Here is a 16806-nt window from a genome sequence, read left to right on the forward strand (position 1 = left end):
GCAGACCCGTGTGGACATCCCTACTTACGGTTACCAGACATTTGGTCTAAAAAAATTGGTCGACCAGACAAATGGTCGAACCAATTTGGTCAAAAACCAAATGGTCGAATTTTTTTATTTTTTTATTTTCACCCCTTTTTTTATTTTTTTGGGGGGTCCCCCCCAACCCCCTTTTTTTCTCTAAAAAACCCTTTTTTTTTAAAACCAAAACCCGAAAAATAAATATATAAATAAAAAAAGAAATTCGACCATTTGGTTTTCGACCAAATTGCGTCGACCAAATGTCATTCGACCAGTTTTCAGTCGACCAAATGACTGGACACCCCTACTTACCTGTAGTCCCGTAAGGACTTTGCGGCAGTCGGCTTGAGATGGAATAAGAACCGATAATGAGCTCCTCTGCAGAGTTGCTCGCCTTCATCCCACAGCCTCCACAGCATACCAGCACCTGAAAAGGAAAACAAGAAAAGATGATTAAGACTGGCTAGTGTCGGAACTTTACTTCATCTTCTGCAGCGCGGTAAGATATCGCTCTGAGGCCGCTTACAGACACTCACCTCCGGATGTGGTCTTCATCTGGAACTGCTGCTGGTCCTGCCTCTTGCTCCTTTTTTTCCATCCAGTACCTCAGCACCCCCTGGAGCGGAACTGGGAAGAGAAAGAGAAGACAAGGGAACTCGGTGTAACCCAGTGAGGCAACTGGGGAATTGAACTTACCTGGTACCAGAACTTACCTGCCTACTCCAAACCCAGTGAATTAACTGGGTCACTGAACTTTCCATTAGCACAAGGAAATCTACCAGTGGGGCAACTGGTCCCGAACTGTAACTGAACTAATGCATACCTGAACATGAGCGGCCATCTCCAGCAGCACCCTCCGGTCCCCAGACATTGCACCCCTGCAAGAGCATGATGGAGAGTTTACCCAGTTAAACAGAAAGTTGAGTCATCCCCTGGTTGGGCTCTAGTTAGAAGGGACTGGTTAGAAGGGTGGGTTTTTGGACTACTCACCTCCTCTCCTCTAAAACGTTACCTTTCTTGGCAGATAGTCCTTCCAACAGTAGTGGGCAAGTAGGAGTCAAGAGAAGAGCTGGTGGACTCCTTCGCTCCTGCAGAGGCTCAAAAAGCGTGACAAGTGCGCAAATACACAGGACTACAGAACATTAATCCTCCTACATTTCAGGAACTATTTGCAAAAGCACCTTCCATCATATCAAAATGATATCAACACATCATTCAACTATAAGAAATCTTGTCCATTAACTCTGCTATGCTAAAAGTCCTGCTTTAGCAGTAGCCAATTTAAATAACAATCTTCTACATGATACAACCTTACAACTACACGAAAAAGTAGAGCATATCCAGAGAAAATATTTTGGAAGTGAAAACCACTTACAAAATGCAATAGCCTTACAACAAACGAGCAACAACTGTACAGATGGCAACCTTCTATTACACACATACAAAAAAGAAATACTAAAGTTTAAAAGTACATCCGCTGAATTATGAAACCATCTGTGTGTGTGTTGCTGCAGGACTTTTTATAAAAGTAGCACAAAACTCTAGACATAACGTACAAAATAGAAGACAATGAAGATTCCAAATGGTTCCAATTAGCTCTCTACCTTATAGCAGAAAACAAATATGAAATTACTGACCCCTTAATACTTTGCAGTTACTGCACTGCAAAACTTCACAACAACCAAACACATTCACATGCTATCACAAATAACTTGGAATTATTCCCACTACTAAAACCTCTGCAACATCTCAATTTATATGAGAGCATCATAATTCAATCCACAAACCCATTTCAAGCAATAATACGCCTTCAACCAAAAACAGCAAAATTACCTCCCTCTGAATTAGTGAAAGGCATTTGTGTCAAAATGGTTTATTTACCATTAGATCTCAAAGACAATGTACACACTGTGGGAGTGCAACCTCCAATAGATCAATCTTTAATTGTCTTAGTAAATGGCATACCTACAAAAGACAACAAAATTTGGCAACAACTCGTGGACTTATATAAAGTTAGACAAGCCCTGCAATATCTAAAAGACAACAATGAACACTACAAAGAAATTAATATTGAAGAAAACCTGAGGGAAACCATTGAAATAATTCAAGAGTCATCAGAAACTGGTCAATTTCAACTTCTATGTCCTGCTACAGAATCCAGTATTTTAGAGCATTATACAATCCATCCATTACACTCCAAAGACACCATATATGATGCACTGGATACATACCAAATGCGACAAGCCAAATGATCTCCAATCAGCATATGGGAAAAAAACATAGAAGCATGCGCCTTCTCTCTACTCTTTCCTACTGGAAAAGGAGGAAGGTACGATGATAGACCCACCCAAATAACAACATCAGAATACTGCTCTTTATGAATGTATTCTGATGACCCCAGATTCAGACAAAACGTGGAATACATATTCCACCTTCTCTTTGAAAGTGAACTAGCAACTCTATGCTACAGAGTTGCACACACATTAAAATCAGGTACCCCAATTTCAAAATATGTCAAGTATGCAATTATTACAAAAAGTGCAAGAAAAAGATGAGGTATTACAGTCAAGTATTATAAATCTTTTAATAAACATGTGTGGTACAAAAGAATACTGGTTCCGACGTCACAGAGATGTACACTGTATGATAAGAAACCTTGGCCCACCCACTTGGTTTGTTACATTAAGTTGTGCAGTATATGCATGGGAAGATTTAAATGATTTCCTACACATAGCAAACAAAAAAAACATATATACGCACCAAGAGAACTCTGCTCTCTAGATCCTGTAAATGTATCAAGTTATTTCCATCATCGCTTCATTGCTATGCTACACTTTATTTGCAATAAAACTGTTCCTCCCCTCGGAGAAGTGCAACAATTTTATGGATTAAAGATGCTCCTAAATTTGGTCAGGACACTGATGCCACTGTTTTGCAGCATATCCAAAAATATGTCACGTGAAATCCCTTCACAAACAACACATAGTGACCTTCATGCACACATTTTACAATTTCAAAGACACAAATTTGAGAAGTATTGTTGTTGCAAATATAAAAACAAAGGAAAATACTACACCAAATGTCGCTTTGGTTTCCCTAGACCAGATACAAAAACAGGTCCAGTAAACAACTTCATGTCTTCAGTTAGACATTGGTCCTCATTCCGAGTAGGGCGGTAAGCGTTAACGGTCACCGGTAACGAGACCGGTGCCGTTAAACCCTTACCGCCCTACTACGAGTTCCCTTCGCGGGTCCTTCCTTAATGCCTGCTATGGGGGCTCAAATGGGAATGGGGAATGGCCCTGGTGAATGGGGAATTACCGGTCCCTCCGACCTCGGAATGGACCGGTAATTACTCCATTCACCAGGCCGGAGTTCGGACGAGTTCGGAGGCAGCCATGCCGCAAATAGCAGCGTGGTTACCTCCGAACTTGGAATGATGCCCATTTTGTCAAAGGTAAATCACCTAAGAACACATATTACATAAAAAGAACAGAAGAATCAAAATACATCAATGATTACAACGCAATCATTGCCCGCCTATGGAATGCAAACATAGATGTGCAGTACATTGCAGACAATTCCACTGCAGTTGCACGATATGTCACAGCCTTCTTAACCAAAGCAGATAAAACAGAGCTTCAAGACCTCTGGGATGACATATCATCTGACAAAACGGTGTCACAGAAATTGTACAGTTTATGCATAAAAATGCTCTCTCATAGAGAATGTGGCTGCTATGAAGCTGCAGACCGTTTAACCGGTACTGCTTTCTATGGAAAATCTGAAAATATTGTATGGTTAAGTCTTTGTCCTGCTAAATCTAGAAAAAGAGTTCTCAAATCATATGAAGACATAGAAACAATAGCCAAAAATGATCCCAACAGCCAATACATTTTGAGAATAATTTACTAGACATATACTACCCAAAGAGGAGTACCACTTTGGAAACCATTTGTCTATAACACGTAGCCCAAAACTTCACATACAAACATAATATTAAACCCGATGAAAAGAAAGGTAGATACAGAGTGGCAAATTGTGAAGGCAGCTTAGAGAAACTTACCAAACGCAGCTTAATTAATCATATCAAATTGTCATTATAACTTCTCAACATACAGAACTGTATTACATTTCCCTGCTACAACTTTTTAAACCATGGAGAAAAGAAGAAGATTTACTAGTTACCTATGACTCCTATGAATAATCTTTCAAAGCACATGAAAGTACTATAACAGACGTAAACTTTACACTGTACAAAACAATGTTGCACAATGAACAGCAACACGAAGAAGAACTCCAGGCCCAAGTAGATGTGGACACTCCCTACAGTAGTCAACCTTCTGTAACAGGAAGCCAAGAACCACTTGGACAGCCACTAATATCAAATGATGCAGAATTAGCAGAATTGAAAATAAAAACTGTACCTGCAAGACTACAAACCTATACTGCTATACGTCAGTGGTCAATCTGGTTCTGGAAAAAATTCTTAATCAAAATCATCAGCAGGTTCCCCCACTAATTGTCAAACAACAAACTGTCAGCTGTTGTAACTGCACCCACAGGTTTAGCTGCCTACAACATAGGTGGTGTCACTTTACACTGATTACTACTGCTTCCATTAGAACACCAAAACAAATTGGACTATTACAAAGTTTATACAGAAGCTGCAATGGAACTATGCAGAGTTTTCAAACAAATGAAAATGCTACTAATAGAAGAGGTGAGCATGTTCTCCAGCCTAATGTTGGCTTTGATTCACCTCAGATTACAAGAGGTCCTCTAAACAGACTACGAAGTGCTCTTTGGCGGAAAACGCATTATTGTTTTTGGAGATCTTCTTCAATTAACACCAGTGAAAGGTGAACCTATTTTTAACACCTTATGGCACAAACTGTGCCATAAAACTCTTGGCAGCTAGGAAATATCAACCTTTGGCAACATTTCCAATACAGAGAATTAACTGAAAACATGCGCCAGTCTGCAGACCTCAGATACGCCAACATTTTTAAAAGTATTAGAGTTGGCATACTATCTCAAGAAGCACAATCAATATTAAAAACCAGGCACTTCCATGCATTCTATGGCCAAACGCATGTGCTACTGATGTCATGGAACAATTAGCACACAAAAATGTAAACTGTATGTGCTTGATGCCAACTCTTACAAGCTGTGCATAATTCAATGAAACAATGTTCAAAAAAGAAATGCAACCAATAATTGAAATTTGCTCCACAGACAAACTGGACATTCATTGTATGACACTTCCCATGTGTCAACAAGCCACATCAAGACTAAATACCTTAGAAAACTCTATCTCCAACACAGCTGGTTTGGAGAAAATTATCTTTAAACTGTAGAGCAGTGCTTAAACATAACCTTGATGTGGAGCAAGGACTAGTTAATGGAGCACTTGGTACAGTTGTTGACTTCCAAACATACCCACGTGACAACAACATTCAGTTTGTCAATATTCACTTTGACAAACTCTCAGAAGTTAAAATGATAGGAAGCTCAACAGCCCACTTCCTTCTTTTCAAAGACATGTATGTACACAGAGAACAATTTTCACTAACTCTAGCATACACAGTCACCATTCACAAATCACTAGGTCTTACCCTAGATAAAGCATTTATAGATATTTAAGTCTTTAAAGAGAAGGCATGGGCTATGTAGCACTATCATGTTTACGTGCACTTGACAGACTATTTCTAATCAACTTTGATGCAAGTAAAATAAATTTGGATATTCCTTGCATTCTAGAATACAATAGACTGCATTCACTCTACACCCCCATCTAAAAACCTATCCAGTTCCGCTAAAAGCAAAACTTTGTTAAAGAAAACTACTTCAGACTGAAACGATGCAGGATCTCACTGCAATTCCTCCAAAGAAAGTAAAAGAAGCTAATACTTCATCAAGTACCACAACCAAAGAAGAATCTACTGCTTTAAGTAACTCAACTACCTCTTTGAAGAAGCAACGCACACTCCGAACAAATGACTTCGACACAGAACTGTCAGGTCCATTCAAATTTTCAAATACAACTGGTGTAAATTGCCACACAAATGTAGCAATAAATATTCTATTCCAATTACCACCAATTAATGACAACATTTACTTACACGGTACAGAACAATTGTGTTTGCAAATGTTAGTCCTTCAGAGAAAAGCAACCAACAATCCTGACAACACTTACAGTGTTTCTTGAATAAGGCAAGAATTTGACTACCGTGCTGGAATGGTCGAATTCACTATAAACTCACACGAAGAGCCACAAGAATTTCTAATGTACTTACTAAAAGTACTTGAAAACAAAAACATACCTATGAATGAAATCTTCCAGATTTCACACATGTGGAAACATACATGCACTCTTTGCAGCCATGTGGTACAAGAAGAAGTTCCTAATGAACGCTTCGTATATTTATCCATACCTAACTGTGAATCCATTCCATTTCAGCAACTTTTACAAAATGCAAACCATGGCAGATTATGTACTACCTGAAATTCAGATAATTGCTCCACCTTACAAATACAGACACATGTAATAAGAATGCTTTTATGTTACAATGCAGATGGTACCAAAAACAACTGCAAGCTGACTGATTCACACATGGTCAAGTATCACTTGGTAAGAAAATCTTCAAAACAATAGAAATAGACTACCATGCAGGAGCCACAACTAATGCAGGTCACTACACTGCATATATAAAAAAAGAAATATGGATGGTTTGAATGTAATGATACTACCATTACTCTAAAACAGAGATTCCTAGCAGAATCTTCTTAACACATAATTAATATTCTTAAAACCAACAGCTCTGACAATTGCCCCAATTCCACACCCAACAATGTCCTCCTTGCTCTTCATATGTCACTTGTCAATCCTATTGATAATAACTCTTTGTTAAATATGGTGTTACATTTACAAGCAGTATCCAATGTTAACGCTATCACTGCATTGGATCTGGAATCATCTAATCCAACATCATTGGTGGAGAGAAATACAATTTCTGCGACAAACGTATCCAAATCGCCGGATTCAACCCGAATTGCGGCAAAAGATTTTTCATTTTCACCTTCTCATCAAGAAAGCTATATGGATATTGATGATATTATCCCGGACATGAGTTTGGAGCCTGAATCATTAATAATTCTAAAAGCTTTATTCACTCTTTGTAATAGTATACACAAAGATCAACAAATCATCAAACACGGGCTGACTAGTTTGGTTGACGTTATGCTTCCTCTCATGATCCTTTGGTTGCGGACACACTTAGGGAGAATGTCACACATGTCAATAGGGGGGGACTTTGATTGCCGATACTGAAGTAGTGGGCATCCTTTCTCATGATATTGAGGAAATCAGGGATCATCAAGTTGTTAAAGCTATAACATGCAATAACACCAAACTGACCAATATAGAATTAATGATAAATACTAGCCAAGAAGCAAGTATTTCGGGTTTAAATAATATCAAAAACCCTCATTTCAGAAAAGGTGACAGAAAAGGAAATATTTAGTGAATAACAAATGCACACCTATAAAAAAGTGAATTGTCAGGTTTCAGTGGTATTCCAATTATTGGGTGCCTCTTCCCTACCAGACATGTTAAGTGTGGAAACTTAAAATAAAATCCAGCAAAAAAAAGAAGTACTTAAAATTCAGGATTCGCCTAAAATGCCCCATACCAATAATTTATTGGCGCACAGTAATACCTTCCACTTCTCCAAAATGACCACCTTGGAAGTAGAAAAAATTATCCTGTCGCTTAAACCATCTAATTGTAAAGGTGACATCTGCCCGGCACAATTAATAAAAGACGCTGCCAGAGAATTATCTCCCTTTATCACTAAATTGATTAATGCCTCCTTTGCCTCAGGCACCATCCCTGCCAACCTTAAACAGTCCTGGGTACTCCCCCTCCTCAAAAAGCAGACATTAGACCCCCTCATCCCCACTAATTACCGCCCTATCACTACGGTACTGTTTCTTCTCAAGATTCTGAACAGAGCTGCATACAACCAAATTCAAAAGCATCTAGAACTACACAACCTCCTAGGAGAGAGACAATCGGGCTTCCGTCCCCTACATGGAAGAGAAACTGCCCTTATTGACTTGAAATCCCAAATTGACGAGCTGAGAGACAAAGGGAGAACAGTACTTTTGCTACTCCTGGATCTCTCAGCTGCCTTTGATTTGATGGATCATAAAGTCCTCTGTAGTCACCTGGATTCTGCCGCCCATTTCTCCCCGGAATCCATTAGATGGATCGAGTCATTCCTGAGTGAAAGAACGATGAGAGTGTTCTCCCCCTCAGCAGCGGCAGATTCCACCCCCATCTCATGCGGTGTCCCGCAGGGCTCTTGTGTCTCCCCAACCCTATACAATATCTTCACCAAGCCCTTGTTTGATGATTTGGACCATCTCGGTATCACCTACACTAATTATGCAGATGATACACAGATCCTCCTCCCGCTTTCTGGGGATCATGCGAAAGACACGGAATTGGTGAACAAGGTATATCTTATCATCCAGGCATGGATGGCCACTCATGGCCTCTGTCTGAACGATGACAAGACAGAGTTGATTATCCAAGCACCCAAGCCAATATCAAAAAACTAGGCCAGGAATTCTCCTCATTCAACATAGGTGGGAATATCATCCAAGTGTCCAAGGATGTAAAAACCCTGGGATTCTATCTTGATTCTACCCTATCACTTGATAAACAGCTAAAATCCCTTGCCTCCTCCACGGCTTACACGTGCAAATTGATAAGATCCGGTAAACAATTCCTCTCCAATAAGAGCTGCTTAATCCTGGCTAGAGCCTTAATACTCTCTGAAATTGATTACTGCAACGCTCTATATTCCGGAACTAATAAAACAATAACTCAAAAACTACAAATACTACAAAATAATGCCCTGAGAGCAGCACTAGGCATAAACAAAAGATCCCATATCTCCTCCGCCAGATGCCATCACAATTGGTTGACCACGGAGAACAAAATAAAACTCAAGATGTTATCCCTGACCCACAAAGCCCTTAATAACTCCGCCCCTAGAAACCCGATTGACAAAATCCACAGGAGAACATCTCTCAGAACAACCAGAGCTGCCAATTCTAATTGTTTGACAATACCGAACTTTAGACTCACTACGATCGGAGGAAATAGCTTCCCGGTAAAGGCTGCAGAAACCTGGAACTCACTACCACAAGACTTGAGAGTGGACTTGCCCTACCTTCGTTTCAGAAAAAATGTCATTCAACTCCTCACCTCGATTGACCTCAGTTGGCCTGTGTCACCTACCTCCTACTGGAATCACTTGCACTAATTCTTGACACTATACATCTGTAACTCTGATTGACCTTACTTGAACTTTGTATATTTTGTAATTATTTGTGTTCCAGAGACCTTATTGTATTCTCTACTGTAGATTATGCTATGATGTAACCTGTAAGTTTTGCATTTCCTTGCAACTGCGCCCTGCTACCCTTGGGTCTGGCGCGCATAAAAAGTGAATAAAACAAACAAACAAACAAACAAACAAACAAAACTCAGAAAGGGAAAATCATAAGAATACTGAAAAACTGATCTAATGTGCCAATAATGATGTGTCATTTGATCTGAGAAGTCTTGATAAACATGTGGAGAATGTGGCAGCTGAACTTGTGCACGTCCCCTTAAGTGCTGCTCACTTCCCCACCAAGGAAGACCCTAGGAATCCAACCCTAATATTAAACCATGTAAAAAGGTAAGGATTGTAGATGCATATGCCACTAGTACAATCTCTTTCTTAAATAGGTCCAATGTATTATAACTTATTCACCAAGTGGAAAAACTAAGAGTCAACTCTTCACATGATCTATCGTTGGTGGAAATACCAGGTGTTTCTTGGAGGAAAAATTGGTCTGTGATCTATTGGTTTACCCTATTATCACAGGGGTGATTATGTCACAATCTTCAACAATTCTGAATATGGGGCATATGTTTGATAAAGAGGTGGAGCTAGCAAAAAACGCTTCTATTATTGAGACACCAGGTTAGGTAGAATGGGTGAGAGCTTGACAAGAGGATCCATAAAAGACATTGGGATTACAAGTTTGGAGATAGCCATGCCCTTAATAAGGCCATGGCTACCCCCAAACTCGGGTCTTGGTCTGGGTCCCGCAAAAGGGGATTTACCGGGCCATTCAGACCTTGGAGGTCCCGGTATTTCCCTTTCGCGGGACCCGGACCGACAGTCTCAGTGGGGGCACGTCTACATAAGCTGCTCACACACACGCCCCCCCTTATCCTTATTCCTTACCTGTTACCCTCCTCCCTTGGAGCTGCCCCCCATCCCCCTGCAACCAATGAGAGGCATGACCAGTTGACTGAGTAGGAGAAAAATTGCCACAGCAAACTTTATTAACATACATAAAGTCAGGGGTTATTTTACAGGTGTTCCGCCTCGCTTCTCCCTTAGGATCCTGCGCTGAGCAGTAGCAGCCTAAACCCCCCACCCCCTGCCACTTCCGGACCTTGTGGACCCATCGAGGGCCCCGTCCTTCCTTAGCCGTCCCTCTCTACCCTTTTGCCATTTTATTTTATTTTCATTTTTTTTCATTTTTTATCTTTTCATTTTCTTTTCCCATTTCTATTTAAGTGCATTTTCTTTCCATTTCTTTGTCACTTGTTCACATTGGCTCCTTTCTTAGGATGCGTCCACTTATCTTTTCCCCGTCATCCTTCCCTTTTCCCCTGAATTCCCCTTCCTCCCCCTTCCCCTTTCTTCCCTTTGGAGGACTCTATTCCTTGCCAACTTCCACTCCCCCCAATGATCTTCCCTTATCCTGTCATGCCATGGAGTCCCCCCTTCCGTCGAGACCCCAGGCTGCCCTAGCTCCCACCTCCTTAGCTGTCTCATCCCTAGAGGCCCCTCCTTCCCCTTCACGCCCTCCAGTTCTCACAAGCCCCATCTAAAGCTACCTTCCCCGGAGCCCAAGCATTCCTTCCCCATCCTACTCCCCACAGTCTAAAAAGGTCCTCCCCAGCTCCCCCCCGCTCTGCTTGGGCCTCTTCCCACCGTATGTCATGGACCCCCCTCCAAGGCATTACCCTGAGTTCTCCCTAAGCTTGTCACTTGAAAATGCGCCAGTTCTCTTCCTGCCTCCCACTAGCGGACCCCTCGTCCCACATTCCCCTCCCCCCACTTGTCCATCCTATTTGCCAGAGCCCCGTTTACTGTAAATCATTTTGTTCCTTCCCCTCCCCTTGTTGTATTTGTTGTTACTCTCCTTTTCTTTTCCATCGATGCACTTTCCATTTTCCCCCACCCACGTTGGAGTTGGAAGGTCTTCGAAGCCCCTTAAGCCCCCTAACCCTCCCCTTTAACATGGGCCTCCCCTGAGTCTAATACTCCTGGACACTGTTCATAATGAACTGCTAGCTGTGCAGTTGCCTTGTGGTATCCACCAGTGCTTTCTAAAGGGAAAGTGCACCAGTGCACAAAAAACCCCTGCTACACCCCAAACATTGTTCTTCTTGCCCTCATTTATTCTGTTCGCACCAGACAAGCTTGCACACCGCTCCATTGTGCCTGTGCTCTCTGCCAGGAGGGCCAACTGTCCAGACAGTGGCGTGCTGGAGTGAGGTCTTCCATTGACCGTGTGGTTCCTTTTATATGAGGCCCCCCCCTCCGACAGGGGCGATTGTGTTGGGCCTTGCTCGGCCATTGTGATCCCTTGCAGGAAGGCCCTCGCTTGTAAGCAATGGCTTAACTTCTTTTATTTTGTTTAAACCTATTTCCTTTTCCATTATTCCATAAGTGTTCCCCTGCACTTAGTTTTGTTTTCCTTCCATTGTAGATTATATTACCCTTGATATCCTTTTAACCTCTTCATTTTTTCGTAATCTGGCTGGGAAGCCACCGCTTCCTCCCATGCCCCCCCGTCCCAAGTTCGCTCTTCCCCTCAACCATTGTCTTTCCAGCCCACTGACACTCTGCGCTGTTTCCTGCCCCTTCCTTTAAGCCCCCCTTTGCCCCCTCTTGTTATGCCAGCCAGAGCACCCCTCCCCTGAAAGAGGGAGAGGGGGATCGAGTCTGCACACACTACCTTACCCATGGCTTGCCCAGCCCCAATTCCGTTTGGCGACTGCCTGATTGCCACCTGCTTGCTTCCGTCATTTTGTAACTGCTGCAACTCCAAGGCCCATTGGGCGGACCTTCCAGCGAAGCCATCTTCTCTGGTCTCCCTTCCTGATTGGCTAAAATGACTCTACCCTAGCCATTACTTTTTGCTTTCTCCTACAAGTTGTTTACCCATCACTTTTGTTCTAGTAAAGCTTTGCTGGTGAGAGTACCTTGCCGTTTAATTTGCGTTCCCCTCTCCTGCCTACCCTTCCTAACCCATAGACCATCCCCCTCCCCCACTGCACTGTAACCTGGCTTTATGATGTTTGGTGGTCGCTTTGTTGCGCTAATGTTGCACTAGTACCTAGATGTTTCTAAGCACCAACCCGCGGATCGTGTCTGTGTTGCTCTGTGTTGTTTTTCTTCCAAGGCGGCCATGCTGGCCCCTGAATTCATAGTCCCAAAATGCTCTGTGACTTATTGCTAAATATACAGGGAACCTCACCACCACCTTTCCAACTCTCATAGTGGCATTTGAAAGAGTACAATAGGAGCGTACCAGACTGTCCCTCTCGGAATGATAACTTCATCTGAAATGAATTCCTATGTTTGGTCTAGTATTGTGACATGATATAGCATGAGGGAAAGTAAAGGGGTGGATGCCCTTAGAGGTTTAGCTGGGAATACTCAGTTAGTTGGTACACATTGCCTTTAACATGTTTTGCTTCTGGGTCAGGTTGGTTTATAAAGGGCGAGGTTGAGTTTCGAGGATATTCCAAGAGGGTGTGGTCTGAGGGGCATGCTGGGTATGGTGGTTTGCCAATTGGTATTTGGCTGTATTTAGGCATGTAGAGTAATGATGGGCTCATAACTCCAACCTCATGTGTTCCTGCCATAACCAGGGTTGGACTGTTTTGCCCATAATACCACTACCTTCCTTCCTGCACTCCCTATCCCCCCTGTTCTGATTCACAAACCCGTCTAGTTGCCACCCACTCCCTCCAACGCATCCTTTGAATCTGCTAACATTACCCCCGCCCAACCTCAGATAAGTGCACTCTGTCAGCCCCAACACAACCCGTCCTTGGAGGGATAAACATTTTATTAGTATCAAAGCAGGAGCCTCCAGGCCCCTCACCCCATGTGGTTGACTGGAGCTCCCACATGTTGCACCTTCGTGCTATAGCGGCAATTTGGGGCACCAATTGCAAAGTCATTGTTCAAGTTTCAGCACAGGAAAAGGGGGGGACCCGGCCCTGACTGCCTACACCCCCTCTCCCTCTGTTCCCACTCAGATGTGTGTTTTAATTCACCCTCCCCCCGTTAACCCTACGCCGGTCTCTATCTGAAACCTCTTTCTGCAAACCAGTTTTGGTCCACTGACCAGACGGTCCTTACATATTGGCCCTGATACCAACCAATAAGCCCTGAGGCCCAGCGACCAACACCATATTCCATAAAGCCCTCTCAAGATAGTATTTAGCCTCTGCTGCATGTCGGCTGTCCACCTTCTTCTCCCCCACAACTTTCAACCCTGATAGGTGGAACCATATTGACCCGGGTACATTTACAGTTACGGTTGCAGCACTGCATAACCTGCAATTTATACCTACGCCACATCTTTCTAGTAAAGTAATGGGTGCCCCTAGAAACACTTGTGTATCGACGCGTTATAAATTCCATATCGTAACAAAATTCTGTCCGAAATTCACCCCACAGCAATCCAGGGGACTAGCGGTTATTAAAGAAAACAGTACCTAACCATGGTACTATGTGAACGTATGCCCCGGCCTGATTCTTAGCCCCTTACGGCGGTCGCCATTAGCCACGAAGTTTAGGTTTGCAGCCAGAATTGCAAATGGTTTGTAACCGCTCGCGCCTTTACTGAGTCCACCTCTACATTGAGCCCCCAGGTTGCCCAACAAAACCCAGCAGTACAAGGAGCTGTATTCCCAACGCTAACACAAGCTCCAGGGCCACCAAGCACAAAACAGAATGTACCTGCACTCAACACGCCAAACCACTGTATGCTTTCAAGTCAACATCCGGAAACTAATCCCCCCCATTCCAAAAAACTGCTACTGCACGTGCACCAACCCGCCTGGTAAGGCAGACCAAAACCACCAGCAGCTTACCTAGTTACAACATAACCAATGAAACTGGTTATCCACCAGGCGCATGTGCAATACAATATTGACATATAGACAATCAACGGTGCGTTAGCTATGCAATCCTTAATGCTTGCATTACACGTGTACACCAAAAACTTTGCCTTGAAGGCGACATTTTTCACATTTCCCGCGGCTCAACCGCACCAAGCCTACCTTTGGCCCGCGCCATCAAACCTTTCCAGTCCCTGTGCATTAACCACTTTACTCTTGCCCAGGATCACACAATTTGGTGTTGCTCCAAGGTGCAATGTACTGCGCGGTGGTAACCAGCCCCCCCCTAGCGAAGTGTTGCACTTACCCCACCACTTTTTTGGTCCTTTAACTCCTTACCGCCTGCCCCCGCTGCCATTGACCATGCAGCTTGAGTGTGCCCACCATAAAGACTACTTTACTTGACTGAGATCTCCAGCCCCAATCTGTATGCAACCAAAAACAGTGCCTGTGCGTCAGTTTATTTCGATTTACCTTTTGCTGGCCACCAAGTGGCACAGGGACCCCAGCATCACGGATATAAACAATTACTAATACTGTGTTCGCCCTGGGCACCAAGTTGGCTAGGAAATGCCCTGGCGATATTACAGTGTAAAATAGCCAAGATGCATAAATAGCATGTTTTTGGGCTTCCGCTGACAGCCAACACTGAGACTCTGGCCATGTAATCTGAAACTTGCGAACTCTAGCCGGAACGTAGATTCCATTACTCTAACCTCTGGGACATGCGCACGGCCAATACTGATAATGTCCCTCTTCTTTCATTACAGTCTCTACATCTAAGTACGTTCCAATACATTTCCAATTGCCCAACCGTATTGCTTCAGCCTTAGGCCCCCTTATATTGCCCACGTGAGCTCTCTAAGCCTGTACTTTGGCCCCCCTTGCCTTCTGCATCGTTCTGTTCAGTCGACCTTCCCCCAATCTTCCAAGCTGACAAACATGCAAGAGCTTAACCAGTCGCAGCAACGTGTCTTCCACAAACCCCTCGACTGCACCTCACTCGGACTCACCTTGCATACAAACCATCAGGCCCAGTGATGGCATGGCGTTACATCCGTAGGCTACTACCCGTGACCGTGCTCCCCATAACACCCAGCGATAGTTAAGTTCCGTGATACCCTGAGTACTCTGCCCTTGCCGGATGTGCGTGCCCCTGCATCTGCTAACCAACCCCCCCACCCCCCCCCCCACTCCTTCAAACCGCACTCCCCTGTTTCGCACGTGGTAGCATGGATGATCGTCCGAGCAAATGGTGTCCTATCAATGCAAATGCCTGCCCCCCATGAGTTTTCCCTTGAAATTGTGCATCAGCCCCCTTCCCCGATCTTTTGCTAACCCGTACCCCTTATTTGAAATGCCCCTACCGAAATAGCGCCATACTGCCCCCTGTACATCTCAACCGATAGGAGATTCCAATGCGCACCAAGCTCTGAACTGTCTACAACTTACCGCAAATGATCCCCTCCATGGCCACCGTGTTTGCAAACATTACCAAACTTCAACTCCGGTCCCTGCATACCATAGCAGCTCTTATATCTCCTGGGATATGGCTGCCCGTGTCTTCAGGCCGCCCCCCTACCGCTGGATATCTCACACCATCACTTTTTTGATTCACGGAACATCATTTCGCAACCAGGCGTACACAACAGTTTTCTTGTCCATTTATAACTACCCGCGTGCTGCGGCCCTGGAACTATAGACATGCTATAATTCACCTAACAACCTGGGACGCGTAGCCCGAGTCCTGCTTGTTCTATCGTAGGCTTACAAATGGGCTTAGGGAAGAACAACGAAGCACGGACCTGCCATCCCAATGTTTTCCGATATGAGGCTATTGGTGTATGCGTGCATTTTACGACGTTCCATTCTTAACACCCCGCCGTTTGGAGATGCCGTGGTGTTGCGAATTCATGGCCTATCTCGACTCATGCACCTGCCCACCATAGTTGTGCCCTCCGTGCCATGTGCCACAACCCAGCAGCACACACCCCACGTCAAGTTCGCCTCCACCTCCTAAACTGCCTCTCCCATCCATGTGTTGACCCCTCTGCTGAAATTCTATCCCGCCGTGAATATGCCGGCAAACCCTGACACCTTATTTTTGGCCGCAGCCCATCTAGAACTAATATCCCTTGGGTCCTGCTGCCACCAAATATCCCCTCCCACTTCATGAGCGTCCCGTGCTGCATGGCTAAAAACCCTGGGCGAATCCCTGGGTGCAATTCGTCCTCGAGGCTATTGTTCCCGTTTGCGCTCAACCTTTGGTCCTTGCCACACTTAAAAGGACCTACCTGACCCTCGATCAGCAGGGCAAATGGTGCAAGCTGCTTTAATTTCCCGCTTCCACCTTTCTTGGTTCACCGGACCTTTTACATTAAACTTTCCCCCGCCTGCTCTTTAAACATTTTTAACCCGCATACTAGATTGCGCTCACCCCAACCAAATCTCACAATGGTCCCGCCTTCCAGCCAACGCGAGCTCCCATGGAACCCTGGACCCCC

Source organism: Ambystoma mexicanum, chromosome 5p (genome assembly GCF_040938575.1).
Source record: "Ambystoma mexicanum isolate Mex_15411 chromosome 5p, UKY_AmexF1_1, whole genome shotgun sequence".
NCBI lineage: Eukaryota > Metazoa > Chordata > Amphibia > Caudata > Ambystomatidae > Ambystoma > Ambystoma mexicanum.